This window comes from Lepidochelys kempii, chromosome 3 (genome assembly GCF_965140265.1).
Source record: "Lepidochelys kempii isolate rLepKem1 chromosome 3, rLepKem1.hap2, whole genome shotgun sequence".
Lineage (NCBI taxonomy): Eukaryota > Metazoa > Chordata > Testudines > Cheloniidae > Lepidochelys > Lepidochelys kempii.
Window position 1 is genome coordinate 26,698,737 of NC_133258.1, and position 19,950 is coordinate 26,718,686.

Here is a 19,950-nt window from a genome sequence, read left to right on the forward strand (position 1 = left end):
TGATATAAAGGAGATGTAGAAGCATCTGGATTTGCTAGACCTATGTGAAGGAATAACTGAAAGAACAGCTGACCCAAGGGCCTCTTGATATGAACTAGCAGAGGACACAGTGGTACATAGGGGTACAGGGATTCATCAAAAGTAGTTATTTAAGGTCTCTGCTGAAAGCATGTGTCACACTGGTCATCATAACCATTGTGAGATGTGTAAAGAAAATATGGGAGGAGTTATATTTAACTCCTCCCATATTTTCTATATACACATCTCACAATGGTTATGATGACCAGTGTGACACATGCTTAATTTCCAGCATATATAATGTTGTCATAAATATAAAGGGAAGGGTAAACCCCTTTGAAATCCCTCCTGGCCAGGGGAAAGCTCCTCTCACCTGTAAAGGGTTAAGAAGCTAAAGGTAACCTCGCTGGCACCTGACCAAAATGACCAATGAGGAGACAAGATGCTTTCAAAAGCTGGGAGGAGGGAGAGAAACAAAGGGTCTGTGTCGGTCTGTATGCTGCTTTTGCCAGGGACAGAACAGGAATGGAGTCTTAGAACTTTTAGTAAGTAATCTAGCTAGGTATGTGTTAGATTATGATTTCTTTAAATGGCTGAGAAAAGAATTGTGCTGAATAGAATAACTATTTCTGTCTGTGTATCTTTTTTGTAACTTAAGGTTTTGCCTAGAGGGGTTCTCTATGTTTTTGAATCTAATTACCCTGTAAGATATCTACCATCCTGATTTTACAGGGGGGATTTCTTTATTTCTATTTACTTCTATTTTTATTAAAAGTCTTCTTGTAAAAAACTGAATGCTTTTTCATTGTTCTCAGATCCAAGGGTTTGGGTCTGTGGTCACCTATGCAAATTGGTGAGGCTTTTTATCCAACATTTCCCAGGAAAGGGGGGGGTGCAAGTGTTGGGAGGATTGTTCATTGTTCTTAAGATCCAAGGGTCTGGGTCTGTAGTCACCTAGGCAAATTGGTGAGGCTTTTTACCAAACCTTGTCCAGGAAGTGGGGTGCAAGGTTTTGGGAAGTATTTTGGGGGGAAGGACGCGTCCAAACAGCTCTTCCCCAGTAACCAGTATTAGTTTGGTGGTGGTAGCGGCCAGTCCAAGGACAACGGGTGGAATATTTTGTACCTTGGGGAAGTTTTGACCTAAGCTGGTAAAGATAAGCTTAGGAGGTTTTTCATGCAGGTCCCCACATCTGTACCCTAGAGTTCAGAGTGGGGGAGGAACCTTGACAGTGAGGCATGAAGCATTTTATCTCTTATATATCTGATCAAATGTAACATTGTGTGTTCACAAATTCCATATAACCAAACCCATTCAAAAAATAAAAAACACCCCCCCCCATAAAATTAGAAAATTCTTCTCACTCTCATGATGTAATAGGACGGAGGATCTGAGACTATATATAGTTTTTAACCAAGAGTCGCTTCATGTAATTCAGTTAGTTCTCATATCAAACTGTGGACATGCTAATATTACATAGGTACAATCATTTCGTTGTATAGATTCATATGATCAAAAGTGGCTTCTGCATCTGGGCCCTTCCATTTTTGCATGATCAGCTTTAGACATCTTGGACCTAATTCTACATAGGAACTTACGACTTGCCAGGCCAGATCAGAGCAGTGGTCCACTTAGCCCACTATCCTGTCTGTGACCAGTACCAGACATACAGAAGATACAAAAACGTGAATTGCAAGTAACATTGATAGGAGTTGTGGTTGAATCTCACAATCAGACCTACAGTGTCTAAAATTGGACACTCAAAAATGGAGGCATTAAAAAAATTAGAGGCTACTTTTAAAAATGTGGGCCATAATTGCTGATTGAATTCCTGATGATTTGACATTATAGGTGGAAGTGACTTATTTCCCTCTCCCCCAATTTGTTCAGTGCAGTCTGTGTTTGTGGTGATGATGGAAAGGGAACTGAGCTTTCCATGCAGTTAGGTAGTGTAGATGGTTCAATTTTTACTGCTGCTGACCAAGATTTGAAATAACTAGTAATAAACACCTTCCAATTCCTCTGTTAGTTAAGGCCTGGGCTTCAGTATACTACAAAAAGAACAGGAGTACTTGTGGCACCTTAGAGACTAACAAATTTATTAGAGCATAAGATTTCATGAGCTACAGCTCACTTCATCGGATGCATCATAGCTCACGAAAACTTATGCTCAAATAAATTGGTTAGTCTCTAAGGTGACACAAGTACTCCTTTTCTTTTTGCAAATACAGACTAACACAGCTGCTACTCTGAAACCTGTCAGTATACTACAGTTTACTAATCCTAGATAAAGAGATGCAGTGATTTTATGATATAGATTACTGCCCAGTAGAAAATGATGAGACAACAGTTTCATTTTACTTAGGCACTCATGCTGAAATTGAATTGTGTATGAAGCAGATTCGCATCTTAATGAGAGTAATAGCAGCTGCAGTTCACGCCAGAGAACTTACAGGCGGTAAATTTGATTACATTATAAATACCTTTCTAGCAGATCCATTGCCCTGGCTGCTCTTTGCATTGTTACAAAACAATGCTTGTGGTCAGCACTGTGCTCCTCTGGCATATTCCATCATTATCTTTCAGTACTATACCTGCATATAGTACACGTGGAAAAAAAAAAAAGAAAGGTTAGATGAGGTTAGCTGAAGTGGAGTTAAAATCTCCAAAATGAATATGTATTTGCAGTAAATGAAGAAGTGTTCATTGCCTGTTGCTGTTTTGTACTACTATTAATATTAATAATACCTCACTCCGATATAGTGCTTTTCACCAAAAGATCTCAAAGTACTTTACGCAGGAGATCAGTATCATTATCCCGTTTGACAGAAGATAAAACTAATGCATACAAAAGGGATGTGACTGGCCCAAGATTATCCAGCAGGTCAGTGGCAGAGCTGGGAATAGAAATTTACAAATTTACAAATATATACATTTGCATTAAAAACAGAAAATTGTGAAGGCATTGCATTCTATATTGAAGGCAGAATATATGTTGTATAATATGGTATATAACCAGGCAAGGAAAGTAGCAGAGCCTTTTAGAATTTAGTATCTGTCTGACCCATCTTTCAATTGTATAATACAATGACACTTGTAGAGGAGCCATTTCTCCTGAGCCAACCTCCTGACTTAAAATACCATCTTAATATAGTCTTAGAGGCACTGAATACAGTTCTTCTCCACCTGTAATAGAAGAACACCTGTTTTAAGCAACACCTTGAATGACACAATGAGGGGGAGACAATTTTTAATGAGTCATTAAAAAAATCAGTTTAATTTACTCTGGACAGCAAATGCTAAAATGCATCAATCTTAACCATGTGGTATTGTATGGTGTCGCTATCAGGCAGAGTTAGGGTTGTTTGCGTGCCCTAATTATTCATTTCCATGTTTTAACATATTTTGATTTCTTTTACATTTAACATTAATTATGAGTTTCTTGGATTTATAACATGTATTTATGGGATAATTGCAACACTGTTGTAATGTATTTTACACTAAATTACTGATATGGACTCTCTCAGTTTTTGTCCAGGAATATAGATTCCTGCTTCATTATCATCCTAATCATCGGAGCTGGGAAATGTGAAGCCCAAGTTTTCAGGCAAGTCTACTTCGTTGCTTCTGTGGCATATTCATGAATGCAGCTGTTTTGTGCACTGAGGTTGCATGTGCAAAATGCTATAAACCTGTACAATAGTCAATCTTGCATACACAAAATGGATACAGTCATACATTTTGTTGGCACAGTTATGGATGTCTGCTGAAAATTTGGTCCATTGTGCCTTTGTAGACAAATCTTGTCAAATGACAAAGAGTAGACAAATCTTGAGATGTATAACAAGGAAGTCTTTTCTCCTTTGCTCACAGAACAAAAGCAGAGTGAAAAAGATGACAGCATTTTAAAGGTACAATCATCCTAAACTTCCGATAGTGTTTGGCACACTACTTAAAGTCCATTGGGAAAGTAGTAACCCCTAGTACAGTACAAAATCTCATGGGTGGTTGACTGAAAAAAGATTGCTGTCCCAAGTTCACAATGATATTTAGTCAAACTGACAAATTGTGGACCAAATTGTGGAGCTGTGCCAGTTTACACTAGCAGAGAATTTGACCCATCATCTGTACATTTGCATACAAAGGCCTCTACAAAAAGATACTAAACTTACAAAAGCAATTGAAAGAAATTTCATGGGGACTAGACAGATTAAAAAGCTAATGGTACTACCGTCACAATCTCAGTGGAAATCTGGTTTGATCCAATTAAGAACAAAGAAGTGAAGCCATACAAGCAGTAAAAACAAAATATGATTTAGAGTAGCTATGGAAATATTCCATTATTTAGGCAACCCGACAGCTTCTAAATACAAAGGTCATAGGCTGAGCCCACAACTGGAAGAAGAAGCTGAAATGTGGCTGATGGAATATAACCCAGAGTTCCTTCTTTTTCTTCAAACATTTAAAATCCAGATTTCTGTCCCAAGACTATGTTTGCAAGGGAGCTTATGTCATTGTAATTTGTTGCATCAAAATGGTGAGAAATTGTAGAAGTAAAATCCCAGAAGACAGGATAGTTGAATTCAGAATGTTTTCAATTTTTAAAAGGCCTGTACTCCTGTCCAGTCAGCTCAACCGCAAGTGAATGCATTTTTAGCACATTTAGATTGCTCTGGCTATAACAGCATAGCAAGCTAGGTGCTGAAAAAATAAATACATTTGTAAAATTGTAGTGGTCTCTAAAGGTCTCTAAAAGAATATTAAGCCTAACTAGCTAGCAGATGGGAGACTCAATTAGTATGTTCTGGTGGTTTGCATTACAGTTTGCAATGCATGTGCCATTTTGAGTTACAAGTGACTCTCATAGTCTGTGGTTTGTTTCTTGCATAAAACCCTTTTTCCTTTTTATTTGTTCTTTTTTTCACTGTTTTCAGTATTTTTGTTGCTATTTGTTTGTTTTGTCTTTTTGCTTTTTCTGAAAACAGCAAGTGGGTTTTTTAGGATCAGGAAAATCACAACCAGTGTGGGGCAAACTCTCCATATTCTATGTTCAAAGACTTGCTGAGGTCCAGAGATGTAGCTCTAAGGATACATTGTGCCACATGAGAGGTGGAGCTTGTGGCAAAATGGTTGAAAGTGGGAGCGTTGTCAGCAAAAGTTGTGGAAGCTGAGACCTGCCCTAGAAAAAACTGTGGTCCTCATGTTTTCAATGTAAATGGACCTCACTTAGCGAGCCTTCCAGATGTCACCTCAGACCTGTACAAATAGGCCCACAATAGCTGCATAGAATAATAGAAACAATAATACCCCTTCTTCTGTGCGTAAAAGCTATGGAGAAATGTTACAGACTGGCTGGCCCTTTAAGGTGAGCTGGATTCAGCCTTCTTGTAACCTGGCAGCTACATCCCAGATTAATGTGATATGGATAATGTCTGGTGCCTGCTGTGGGGTTGGGGAGGGAGGAGAACAAAGGGGAGAACTCAGTTAGGGGGAGTCCATGAGAAAGGAGGTGGGGAATTCTGCTTTCTCTGTGAAAGACTGGAAAGACAGGTTGGAGTGAGCTGGGAAAAAGAGCCCGGAGAAAGGTTCTGTGATAAGCTGTAGCTGTTTGAAACAGCACAAAACCCTGAAGGAGGGAGGGTGGTATGAGGAGGACAGAAAAGCAGGACAAAACCATCCAGAGGGGAGGTACGCTTGGGGAGGGCAGAAGAAGTAGAATCCGTGACCAGCAGTGAGAAGTGGCATTGAATTATTTGCAAAGAAGGTAGGACTGGGGAGGGCAGAAATACAAACTCTGCCCTAGGGGTGAGCCCTGGGAGATGGTCAGGTAGAATTAGAGAGGACTGTGACATGAATGCTGAAAAGATTGTGGTAATCCCAGAATGGGAAGATATTATTTTGGGTTCATCATTTAGAGGAAAACTGAGGACTGCACCCTGGAAAGGTGACTAAAGACCTGAATAGCCCATGCCAGGAGAAAGAGAGTGGAATAAATAAATGAAAGTCAGCAACAGAATTGCTTGAAGCGTTGGTATGCGTTTGTGAGATGGTTACTAAAATACCAACAGAGAGAATAATCCCGCTGAGGACAGCTGTGGGTGAATACTTTGGCCAGCAGAGGTTGCATATAGACATAAATAGGTACTTTCAAGAAATAACTATTGTTAATACCCCTTGATATATCTGCCTCCAACATGCAGAATTGGGCTCAGTCATGACTAGTGGCAAAGGGTAGCTGTCTTTCCTACGTAGACTTCTTTTTCCATTCATGTAGTTTTAAACCTCCCTGTTTTCTCTAAGATTTAGACCACTGAACTCAGTGCTGCAAAAACCAAGAGGCGCACAGGGCCTTAAGGGGCAGCAAAACATTTTTCAAGTGCGTGCACACTAAATATAAAGAGAAATTGTTTGGGGTGGCAGAGTGGGAAAAATAAAGCATAATGGAATGAAATTAAGCAATACGTTTAGGAAAATCTTCAAAGTGCTAAGCTCCGTTGGAAGTGCTCAGGTCCTTTGGAAGGTTATTCCACAGTCCGAAAGCAGAAATGAAAGCCCCCATCATTTGTGGCATTTAAAACTAGACTCCATAAAACACTAGAAAATCAGGTGCCCAAAGTAAGAACAAGGGCATAAGATTGTACTAGGTGAACAAATATCTGCCAGTCTTTTCCATGTCTGATATCACCTAAGTGGTTATATACCATCACATCTATGATAGAAACCCAGCAAGGCATGTTCTTTATGGCTTGATGTAAGCTTCCAGATGGCTCAAAATATGGCAAATCTGTAAATAAAATGAGACTCCAGTAGTTAGCCTGGATTTCAACTTAGGTTAGTTCATATGGAAGATGAGAAATAATAATGCCTTGATTCTGATCTCACATAGGTGTAAATAAGGACTATTGAAGTTAGTGGGGTTACATCAAAGTAAAAGAGACAGAAGTGAGATCAGAATCAGTTCAGCGTGAGTTTGTGTTTCATGTTGTAAAAGTTTGCAGTTTCAAAGTACTCCTGAAGATGTTACGGCAAATATTGTGGATGCTGACCTCAGCAATATACATCCAAGGTGTAAGACAACAATACATCAATTAATCTCCTGTGATAAAATGTCAAGAACTAACAGTGTGTGGTAACTACTGTATTATAAACTGTACCCTTGGTTTTAGTAGTGGTGGTTAGTCCAGTGTAATTGCCAGTCCTGAATTGCCAGTTATTTTTTTGTTGTATTGCAGAAATGTCACTGTGGATAGATATGAAAAAGAGCATTGGATTTACAGCAGATATTAAGGATTAACAATCAGCTTTACAAGTTGCCCTTATTTTTCATTAACAGTGATATTTATGCTGTTATAATTTAAAAGAACATTTTAAGACACACTGCTTTTTTTTATTTTCATTTACTTACAAAATGAAAATATTAAAGGTCACCAACTTGCCAATTTAGATCTTGCTATATTTGGAATGCAAATGCAACAAGCAGTCCTAAAATGGGAAAATCCTTTCTGCTAAAATGGAAAATTAAAAAATATACATATCTTTTATTTATATGTATATATTTTAAGGTATAGTTTGGCAGTATATGTAGATGGATAGTGAAATATTCAGACGTTCAAGCTGTCCAGGAATATGAAAAATGAATCAGTTCCTATTGGATATTTAGATTAGATGACATTTGTTTTAATTTCTCTAGTATCCGTTGCTAACTGTAAATTCGTCTTTGAAATATTTTCTATTTGTACTCTTGATATATTTTAATGAACTAATATTTTGTTTTGAATTTTCGGTATTAGATAATCACATACTATAATATTAATAGCTATTGCTCATCATAGTGGTAAACAACGATTTCTTTTAGGGCTGGATATGTACTGAGATGCACCCCAAAGTGTAGTAGATTTTGGATCAGATCCACACAGTTTGTGCAAGGAGATGCCCTTGTAACCCTGCTGTGCCAAAAAAGGAATCAGGTATTTCGAGGTGGGAGTGGGGAGAGCTTCTCCAGGGCATGTGCTAGGGGAAGGAAGGTTTCCACAGGAGCCTAACTGCTATACTTGGAGCCAGCAGAGACACAGACACAGAGGGAGCAGATAGAAGCACAGCTGTCAGCTGTGCTGGCTTTATTATTCAGGCAGCAAAACTGAAATCAACACAAAAATGAATCTTTGCACTGGGGAGAGGGGAGTGCTCAAACATATAAAGGGACAGGACATCCCATTCCTCCAGCCTATTAAAAAAACCTTTCCATATATATATGGAAATATATATTATGGAATTATAATATATAATTGTCTTTTACACAGCTACCAAAACCACTACATAATCTAGTTTCTCAAAAGAAGTTTCAAAATTAGTTATAACAGAAGGAGGTTCAATCAGAGGAACAGAATGTCCTACTAGAGCATCCCTGAACTCTGGCACTTGTAGAGGCTGCAGCTGGTCCATGTGAAACTTCCTTAAAATACCATTGGACAGTTTTACCACAAATGAAAAGGTCCTGTGCATTTTTACAAGTTCTCCAAGTACCCATTTCACTACACAGCTGTAGTTGTGAGTCCACACTAAGTTTCATACTTGAAAAGAAGGACGATGAGACTCACGCCAATCAGTTTGCATCACATGAGATTAGGCCACATGTGAAGCAGTATAAGGATGTATTAGGTCCCAACCACTATGCAAAGATCACTTCAAAAAGAGTTGTAGTTGACTCCTGGGGAGTAGCATGTGGTGTGTCTCTATAGACAAGCAGTCTGTGCTAGTGATGAGTAACCTATCCATCAAATTGAGATAGAACACTTTGTCTAAAGTTTCTTTGGGTTGACAGGAACTTGGATAGGGTAGATGTAACAGCTCATCAACATTGCCATGCTAAATCCATTTTGTAATGATAATCAAGGTGGGCCGTTTCCAGCAGTTAACAAGAACGTCTGAGAAAGAGTAGGCGGGGGGGGGGGAGATAAACAAGGGGAAATAGTTTTACTTTGTGTACTGACTCAACCACTCCCAATCTCTATTCAAGCCTAAATTAATTGTATCCAATTTGCTAATTAATTCCAATTCAGCAGTCTCTTGTTGGAGTGTGTTTTTGAAGTCTTTTTGTTGAAGAATAGCCACTTTTAGGTCAGAAATCGAGTGACCAGAGAGTTTGAAGTGTTCTCCAACTGGTTTATGAATGTTATAATTCTTGACATCTGATTTGTGTCCATTTATTCTTTTACGTAGAGACTGTCCAGTTTGACCAATGTACATGACAGAGGGGCATTGCTGGCACATGATGGCATATATCACATTGGTAGATGTGCAGGTGAACGAGTCTCTGATAGTGTGGCTGATGTGATTAGGCCCTATGATGGTGTCCCCTGAATAGATATGTGGACACAGTTGGCAATGGGCTTTGTTGCAAGGATAGGTTCCTGGATTAGTGGTTCTGTTGTGTGGTGTGTGGTTGCTGGTGAGTATTTGCTTCAGGTTGCAGGGGCTGTCTGTAATCAAGGACTGGCCTGTCTCCCAAGATCTGTGAGAGTGATGGGTCGTCCTTCAGGATAGGTTGTAGATCCCTGATGATGTGTTGGAGAGGTTTTAGTTGGGGGCTGAAGGTGATGGCTAGTGGCGTTCTGTTATTTTCTTTGTTGGGCCTGTCCTGTAGTAGGTGACTTCTGGGTACTCTTCTGGCTCTGTCAATCTGTTTCTTCACTTCAGCAGGTGGGTATTGTAGTTTTAAGAATGCTTGATAGAGATCTTTTAGGAGTTTGTCTCTGTCTGAGGGGTTGGAGCCAATGCGGTTGTATCATAGAGCTTGGCTGTAGACAATGGATCATGTGGTGTAGTCTGGGTGAAAGCTGGAGGCATGTAAGTAGGAATAGCGGTCAGTAGGTTTCCGGTATAGGGTGGTGTATATGTGACCATTGCTAATTAGCACCGTAGTGTCTAGGAAGTGGATCTCTTTTGTGGACTGGTCCAGGCTGAGGTTGAAGTGGGATGGAAATTGTTGAAATCATGGTGGAATTCTTCAAGGACTTCTTTTCCATGGGTTCAGATAATGAAGATGTCATCAATATAGCACAAGTAGAGTAGGGGGATTAGGGGATGAGAGCTGAGGAAGCGTTGTTCTAAGTCAGCTATAAAAATGTTGGCATACTGTGGGGCCATGCGGGTACCCATAGCAGTGCCACTGATTTGAAGATATACATTGTCCCCAAATGTAAAATAGTTATGGGTGAGGACAAAGTCACAAAGTTCAGCCACCAGGTTTGCCGTGACATTATCGGGGATACTGTTCCTGATGGCTTGTAGTCCATCTTTGTGTGGAATGTTGGTGTAGAGGGCTTCTACATCCATAGTGGCCAGGATGGTGTTTTCAGGAAGATCACCCATGGATTGTAGTTTCCTCAGGAAGTCAGTGGTGTCTCAAAGATAGCTGGGAGCACTGGTAGCATAGGGCCTGAGGAGGGAGTCTACATAGCCAGACAATCCTGCTGTCAGCGTGCCAATGCCTGAGATGATGGGGTGTCCAGGATTTCCAGGTTTATGGATCTTGGGTAGCAGATAGAATGTCCCAGGTCGGGGTTCCAGGGGTGTGTCTGTGCAGATTAGTTCTTGTGCTTTTTCAGGGAGTTTCTTGAGCAAATGCTGTAGTTGCTTTTGGTAACTCTCAGTGGGATCAGAGGGTAATGGCTTGTAGAAAGTGGTGTTGGAGAGCTGCCGAGCAGCCTCTTGTTCATATTCCGACCTATTCATGATGACAACAGCACCTCCTTTGTCAGCCTTTTTGATTATGATGTCAGAGTTGTTTCTGAGGCTGTGGATGGCATTGTGTTCTGCACGGCTGAGGTTATAGGGCAAGTGATGCTGCTTTTCCACAATTTCAGCCCATGCACGTTGGCGGAAGCACTCTATGTAGAAGTCCAGTCTGTTGTTTCGACCTTCAGGAGGGTTGGTAGGAAGGTCTCTGTGGATAATAAAGATAATACAGAGAGTTTCTCATTCTATTTGCACTTAGTTCTTCTCAGGAGTAGTGAGTGTTTGTGATGCGGAAACAATTGGTTTCTCCTCCCATTAGGAAAAATGTGGGAAAGAACTGAACCCATTCCATATGGTGAAGCATCACCAGTCAATTGTAACGGTAGCAAAGCATCAAAGTGCATAAGAACTTTGAATGCTATCAACAGTTTCTTTGCTTCCTTAAATACACACTCTCACTCAGTCCATTTTCATTATTTCTTTGCTTGTAAGTTTGTTTAAATTTGCAAATACTGTCAGCAGATTAGGCAGAAATTTACCTTAGTCGTTAAGCAGTCCTAAGAAATAATGTAACTGTGACTGTTCTCTGGCAGTGGCACTTCAAGAGCTGTCATTTCTTTCTCTGGCAATTTCCTTAAGTGTGTAGCATCAATTACATGTCCAAGGTATTCAGCTGAAGGTTTGAAAAACTCACATTTGTCTCAATGTACTCTCAGTCTACGGTCTTCCAAACTTTGCATAACAGCGTCCTAATTTTGAAGATGATCCTCTTGATCCTTTCCGGTAACAAAGATGTTATCCAAATAGCATTGAACCTTGTTCAGTCCCCTCAGGATCTCATCCAGGGCTTTCTGGAACAGGGCAAGTACCAATGTGAGATATTTGAGAAATGTTTTATGAATTTCCATTTGTAGATTTGCATTGAGCAAATCCAATTTATTGAAATACTGTACTCCAATAAGAGCAGCAAACAAATCTTCAATATAAAACAGTGGATACTGGTCTGCACATAAAATTGGATTCAGTATCATTTTGAAATCTCTGCAAATTCGGACTGACCTTTGCTTTGATCACTGGTGTGATGGGTGTAGCCTTTTCACAGTGTGACACTTGTGACAGTACTCCAATGTTCATTAAATGGTCCAAATCAGCTTATACCAGAAGCTTAAGAGCATAAAGCACAACTCTGGGATTGCAATATTTTGGTTGGCTGTCAGTCTTAACAGTGATCCTCACTGTTACATTGCTCATCTGTCCAAGTTATTTTTCAAAAACTTTGGAGTGTCTATTCAGTATTTTTTTGGAGATTTCAAGGTTCTTTTGTGACTGCCTTGAACTCAGTTGAATTCACCCTGAGCTTTTCAAACCAAAATCTGTCAGATAACGGTGGATACTTTCCTTCAGCCACACACAAGGGTAAAACAACTGATTGTCCATCTAGTTGAACTTTCATCTGGAATATCCCTTTTGGGACTAACTTTTTCTCAGTATAAATCTTCAAAACTGTGGATGTTACTTCCAGAGGAACTTGTAATAGACAAAGTCTGGTGATAGATAGATAGATAGATACAGAAATGTGTGAGACAACAGCTCTAGTATTAAGTTCCATTCTTGAAGGAACTCCTTCAACCAAGGGTGTATATCAGATGCCATCACTGACTCCAGCTTGTGATAACAAATGTAGTGCTAGGTCTTGGCCAGTGTCACTGGCTCCCTTGTCTTTTTCCACACTATCAATTCCGAACGGATCATACCTCTGTGCAGCTGCTGGAACAGCCAATCATGGACACATGCACCCACAGCTGTGACCAATACACAAAACTAGCCTGCTATAAATAATAGAGAACAGAGAGGTAAAAGGGGACAGAATGGCTTGGGATAGCAGAGGGATAACAGCCCCATGCCAGGCTGCCTCTGATAAATCAACATGGAGACTATAAGCCCTGGAGTTGAAGAACTGATAGACTTAATTGCAGACAATTTGAAAGGGACCAGTTAGGAAAAATACAGTTAACAGGTGGGTTTCCTATGAGATCTCTAGGCGAAGGTATAGGCAAATGTACTCCCTCCAGTTATGCAAGGCCTCAGCCCTTGGAGGCTTTGCCCTGAGGAGGGGAATCGGTCTGCTGATTTACTTCTTCCTAGAGTTCCAAGGTTAAAGACCCAAACTATATAAATGAGTGACTCATGGATTCATGGGGGTTCTTGTTCTTAGAAAAGTCCCTTGGTGGGGTTTGGAGGACTGATCACCTGTCAGAGTTCTTGCTGGAGATGGGGTGATCTCTGGTAAGGTTATTAGTATGTGCATAGGTTCTTTTATTTTTTTAATATGGTTTCTCGGTAACGTTTTCACCTTAAGAGTAAAATGTGCTTTGTTAGAAAGAGCCATTTAATACCTTATAACTGGGGGCAATTATGCTGTTCGTAGCCTTTGAGAAGAAAGCAAAGCAGGCCTGCTTAGGCAGTCTGACTTGCTGGGGAACTCACACTGTCCTCAGGGAACTGTACAACCTGGAAAAAAACAGGTCAGGAGAGACAGTGACATGGGTCTCTGCCCAAGCAAGGGGATGGCTGGGAGTCAGAAGCCTAAACTGGGTACACTTGTTGGGCCATGGAGGGGGAATACAGGTGCAGTTGCCCTGAACTGAAAGGATACTGAAGAGTTATGGGTTTGGATGAGATGGAATGCTGTTATGAGTATGCAGACAAGCGAGGGTGTTGAGGCAGGAGAGGATCTAGACTGGGCTTGAGGGAGAATGGCTTCCCTGGAGGCTCATTGGTGTTTTGGCAATGCTGAGGGCAATGCTGATTTTGTGTGCAATTAGGAGTGATGTGGGAGGATGCAATTTTGTGGGTTCCTACAGTTAATTGGATAATCCTAGACTGGCTCTACTTGGGTGGGGGGAATCCCTAACTGACTGACTATGGTATCTTTATGACTCTTTTGTACTGTTGGGGGAGCACAATGGAATGGTACTGTGGCCAAGAATTTGGCCCTTTAATATTTCCATGTAAATCAATTCATACAGCCCTCTAAAAATTTCTGTTGTTCTTTGAATTATCTTTGGTGTCTTTCAGTTATTCAGATATCCAGAACTGAAAATGTTATTCAACGCTTTATCAGTAATTACCTTAAATCTGTTGGTTGACTATATCTCAGATAGTTTAACGAACAAGTAGATTAACATGGGTTTCCAGTAATGTACTGTAACCTGATTACCAGACTTCTGCATTTAGCATAAGATTACTACTGCATTTACCAGAAGGATTACTCTGACCTGTAAAGTACCATAAATCAAGTGTGGAAGGGTCACTTTTGACTGTGCTTACGAGTGTGCTCAAGGTTACTTAATGATACTTGTAAATGCTGTATCTCCTCTTGCATCTCATAGGTGAGTGCACAACTCATCTTCACTTTGAGACTAAGGAAATGAGAGGAAGAATTCCAAAAACTATGGGAATGACTGGATTATCAACTAGATTCTGTTTTCACAGATCCTCCGCTCCCTCCAATTTACACTGAGCATGCCAAAGAAGTGGGCCTATCTGGGAATCAGTTATAGCTCCCTAATTTTCTGATGACCATGGCTTCAGACACAGTTTAGAGGAACATGGGATTTGATCCAACAAACACCACCTGGCAATGGTTTCTAAGAGAGCGGGGTAGCCAGCGTGCAGCACACTACAGCCGCACATTACTTCAAACATAACCTCTCACTGTGTCTAAGGTGTAGGAACCAGTGCTGTGCCAGCTAGAGCACAGAAGTGAACAGTGCAAAGGGAGCAGAGTGAAGGTGAGAATTTGCTCCATCATTTTCATTTCTCTTATGAAAATATGAGGCAATATGGCTTCCATTTCATTGCACGGAGGTTGGTTATGCTTTCTGAGAAACATGTTTACGGGAACATGTTTTCCATGTTGAGATACATGCTGGAGAACTCAACTGGTTAGAGACAGGATGTTATTCTGTACACTGAACTTTCTCATAGTTTGAAAAGTTAGCAAAACATAGTGTAGGTAAGTTCAAACTGCACTACTTGGCTTTATTTTAGATACTAGCTCTTTTCACAGTGACGCAGAAACTAATCATTATCTTACGCTACCAGCATTACTGAAAGACCAGTGTAATTAAGATCGTTATCTTAGGAAATGTATCTTGGGGACATTTACAACAACAAAAAGAATACTTTTCTGTTTTTGAAAACATGAAGCATAGCTTCTCTCTTTATTTTGTTGACGTTGAAAATATATAAAATGATCTATGGTTAATTTCCATAAATACGATACTTGTTAATGTTATGTAACACCATAGGTAAAACTGCTTTACACATATTACCAATAATTATATAATTTCAGCAGCCAGTACCCCTTCACTAAATACGGCAGCTCCCATTTCAAGATCTATTTTCAGACATTTGTTATCACTAAGGAATGCAAAATCATATTCTGAGACAACACTTAAATAACAGACATAAAATTAGATAAGAGACAAAACGTGAGAGTGAGACGCAGCAAAACACTCATGTTCTAATCAGTGAATTGATGACCCAAAGATATAAAACACTAAACCAGAAGTGGAATTAACAGGTGCTTTGCGGGGTTAACCACCCTCCTCTCAGCAGCCCATAGGTGTACATGTGGCCCCTTTTCAAGAATATTATGCAGTTGACAAAAGGAGGTTTCACCTTGGGCTGGAGAGTGAGCCTGCTCCACACTCACCAGGCAGCAGTGACTCATGTCCCGGGGGGGGGGGGGGGGGCTGCCTTCACACTTTGGGCATTGTAACAGTGCATGCGGTTCTGCAGCCCTGTGTGCAACACAGATAGCAACTCCACTCACGCAAATTTGGCTCAGGTGCCCCTCCATCCTGACGGATGGCCAGCCCCTTGTGTCAGGTCATAATGCCTGGAATGGGGAGCTAGGCCCAGCTGCTGCTGGAGGACTGTGAGGTGGGCTCAGTCTGTAGCCCTTCCCCACCCCCATATACTGGCCTCCCCCCCGAACTAGGCAGGGATTGTAGTAATGCCAAAGCAAGGGGTAAGGAAAAGATTTTTTTTAAAGGGAGCTGAACAATTTAGCACATAAGAGCAGGATACAACTCAGTTATAAAAATGGGAGAAGTTTCACAGGAGTATGGCTTTTTTCTTATTTTATCTGAAAGAGCGCATCAGTCCCTAGTTTATGCATTCTTGAATGAGGACAGGTGAAGATTCCATATGGTATCTTCCATGTGAATTAAACTAACATCAGTGGTTCCTCCACATTCTGACCTACTAGGACATGGACATTGATGTTTCCCCATAAAAATGTGTGTATGGTACTCATGGATGTTAGCATATAAGCCTGTTTGTCAGTCTGAGATAGAATTTTGGGTTTAACTTTTAATATTCTTACATCCTTACTAATATGTGTGAAGGACAACGATGCTGTGTGCCGCATTTCCCACAACCAGATGGGGCTTTTAGTAGAATGACACTGTGATACAGGAGAGCCAGGGAGCAGTGGGAAAGTGCTCGAGGGGAAATATATAAATTCAAGGCTAATTAAGGCGTGGTTCCCTGTAGACTAGGGAAGGTGGCTGCAGGTTAATTGGAGCACCTGCAGTCAATTAAGGCCCTCTTAGGAACCTAATAAAACCCCCTGCTGCAGGCAGGTAGAAGAGGAAGGAGAAAGGACTAGAGCTTGGAGGTGTGCTATGAGACTTGGAAAAATCAGAGACCTGAAGTAAGGGGGACTCTTCCCCAGCATCTAAGGACTTTAGGTACCCCACACAAGGGGGAAGAGGGTAAGAACCCACAGGGTTGAGAGGGGTTGGGGCTCAGAGTGAGGAGCAAACCCAGACCCCTCCCCTGCTTCCCTTCTTTACCACCTTCCTGGGCCACTAGTGGGGCCACTGATGCCCCAAGAACAGGGGCAAGGGGTGGCATCTTAACTCCCTGCCCAGAAAAGTGCAGGATCCACCAGACTAACATTGGCCATCTTGTCACACACAGATAAAGGATAGAGCTAAAAGTGTTACAGGGTATGCTGGGAATGTAATGTATGAGCGCACACTTGATGACTGCCTCAACTCCTTATCTCAAAGCAAGGTCAGGCAACCAGTTGGGAGGGGCAAGGCAGGATTTGGGGGTGGGGAGGTAAAACACTAAGAGACCAGAGAAATGCCTTTCCCCTGACCAGAGCACAACCTTACTCCTTATCCCTCCTATGGGGTACAAATGTGATGGGATGAAGACCCTGACTCAGGACCCTCCAAAATGGAACATGACAATAAGTTATAAGGGGTCTGACTAGGGGTGTGCAGTGCAGATATATTTGGGCCTGCTAACAAGAAGAAGGGGGTGGGTGGGAAGGGGAATGATAATGGTAATAAGGGATGGGGGACTGGGAACAGGGGAATTAGGAACAGGGACACAGGCAAGGCTTGGCAGCATCAGAGCTGGGAAGGGGGACAGGGTAAATGATCTGTGGCATCAGAGCTGGAAACAACACTGGGAATAGGGAGCACCAATGGTATGCAGAGCTAGGGATTAGAAGAAGAAGGAGTTCTATCTGCATATAAAACTGTAGTTGGGGGAGGGGAAGGGGAAAACTCTATCGCTGTATAGACATAAGCCCAACTGGTGTGAAGGGCTTCGGAATATGTTTGCTTGAAACTAAACCCCCATAAACATCGCATTGCCTGCACTTCAAACTTCTGATCTTCTGCTTTCTGTCTGCATGACAAGAACCAGGGGAGAGGGTGAAGAGAAAGCGCTCTAACACCAGATTACCTCACTTTGCAGGTTAAATGCACCTTTATTCTGGTCTGTGCCCATATCGTTTGAATACTTTAAGATCATAGCCAAAGAATTAGAAGAGAGGCTGACAACAGTGTGCTCAGAAATGTTACAGGTCTTATTGTTTGTGTGGGGAAAAATAACTGGCACAATGCCCTTTTAACTGGGACACTGCCAGTTACGTTGGCTTTATGACACAGATGAGTTTGTAAAGTGTATTTAATGGTGTATCAACTTGTTTCATTTAGGGGTGAGCAGCTTTTGTCATTCTCAAGCTTTTGCAATTTATTCTGTTTGCTTTTCATTTTTCTTTGTAGCTCATAAGCCACTCAAAATCTCCTGGCATCAATTACAATGATGTTTACATTTCTAAAACAGCAAAATGTATGAGGTTATTGTACTTTACAGGATCATTTTGATTTGTTTTGTTCAGATTCTCTTGTCATCACTGTCCAGCAATACTTTTCATAGAATATCAGGGTTGGAAGGGACCTCAGGAGGTCATCTAGTCCAACCCCCTGCTCAAAGCAGGACCAAGCCCCACTTTCTTCCCCAGATCCCTAAATGAGCCCCTCAAGGATTGAACTCACAACCCTGGGTTTAGCAGGTCAATGCTCAAACCACTGAGCTATGCCTCCCCCTGTACATATTGTCCCATATATATTGTTAAAATGTTAAGTAACCACCTGTGTGAAGTGACTAACTTATGCAAAATGAATATTTATTGATTGGTTTCACTTAGATACTTTTGTTGCCATTTGTAACATCTGCTGAGCATAGTTTTTCAATATGATACTCGTGCTTCAGCTGGAAATCCTCAATAATGACATTAGGGGAAATATAGTCTTGGGGTTAAAGTGAAGGACTAGGCTGCAACAGAATTGGGTTCTTTTCCCAGCTCTGCCTTCTGCTTCCTTTCTGACTTTGTGCAATTCACTTAGGCCTTGTCTACACTACCTCTCTGTGACTCAGGTTTGCAATCTGCCAAATAGAAATGACTGTTTGCTTTGGCCCTGATGCAAAGCCCATTGAAGTCAACACGAGTCTTTCCATTGATACCAATTGGCTTTGGATCAGACCCTTATTGAATGAAGGTGTTGCAAAACTTAATTATTATTTATAAATGCACTTTGAGAACCTTGAATTGTTGACTCTGCAGAAGTGCAAAGTATAATTGTGTCAGAACTGTACATAGTTTTAATAAATTTTTACTTTGCTAAACACTTTTTCAGGGAACGTTAAACAAATACAAGATTTTGTTGCTTGTTTGATATAGCTATGTCAGTCTCAAAGAGTTTGGTATTATTTCCTTGGGTTTGTAACAAAGCATGAATATTGAATGCAGAACTTTATCATGTGATTTCTCATAGGAGTACTTCATGAAAAGCCATTTTTGATATCAAGGGCTACACCAAACTTTAATGAGATTACCTATTCTTTCACTGCTGCAGAGAAAGCATGTCCTTGGAGAATCTATTACAGTCCCAGGAATATTACATCCCTTACCGGAGAAGATTATAAAAGAATATATGCATGTTCTGTTGAGATTAAATCCCCTCACTTTTTGGAAATACACCATTTTTAGAGTTCACTGGCTTACTGTGTAGTTATATTTTAGACTTACCATCAGGATATTGATCTTATGTGTAAATTGCTGTATCTGCATTGTTCAGGTCCTAGACAAATTGATCTGTGCCTATTATAGAAGGTATCATGAGGCTTATTTCCAGCTGATTCATTTTATTCAGCAAATGACTTGGAAAAGGACAGAATTTTAGACTTTGACCTGAAACTGACTAAAAAAATTGAAATTAGTCCAAGTAAAATGTTATATTTTGGGGTGGATTATATTTCTTTGTTGCATTCAATTTCATTCTGTTAAATTACAATAACAAAATACTGAGATCCTAAAGGAGAATTTGGTAATCAGAATACAGGGATACTGCTATAATCATTACTTCACTGTTACAAAAACAATGTAGTCAATATTAAAAAAAAAAACACTTTAGAAAGTTAATAAATCTCAAGTAAAAATTAAATTAACTATTGAACAGATAATAACACAAACCAATGGAAATAGATCAATCCAAATACACACATTACAAATAAGATAAACAATCATTCTTCATTAGGCCTCTGTGAGATTCAGGCTGAAATAATTGCCTTCCTGTGCAAGAAAAGGGCAGTGAATAGGCTGAACTATTTTGAATGTAGATTTCATTAAACCTAAGTAGAAGAAAATGAAAGTTTAAAAAGTTAAAAATATTCCCAATGGAATATGTTTAATCTCTCATGCATACATTCTTTTATACCCTTTGAACTGAATTTCAAGAAGAAATTAAATTGTCCGATACCTTTAAGACTCCATGGACAACTTAATTCACTCTCTCTGCTGCGAGTTCATACTGTAAGTGA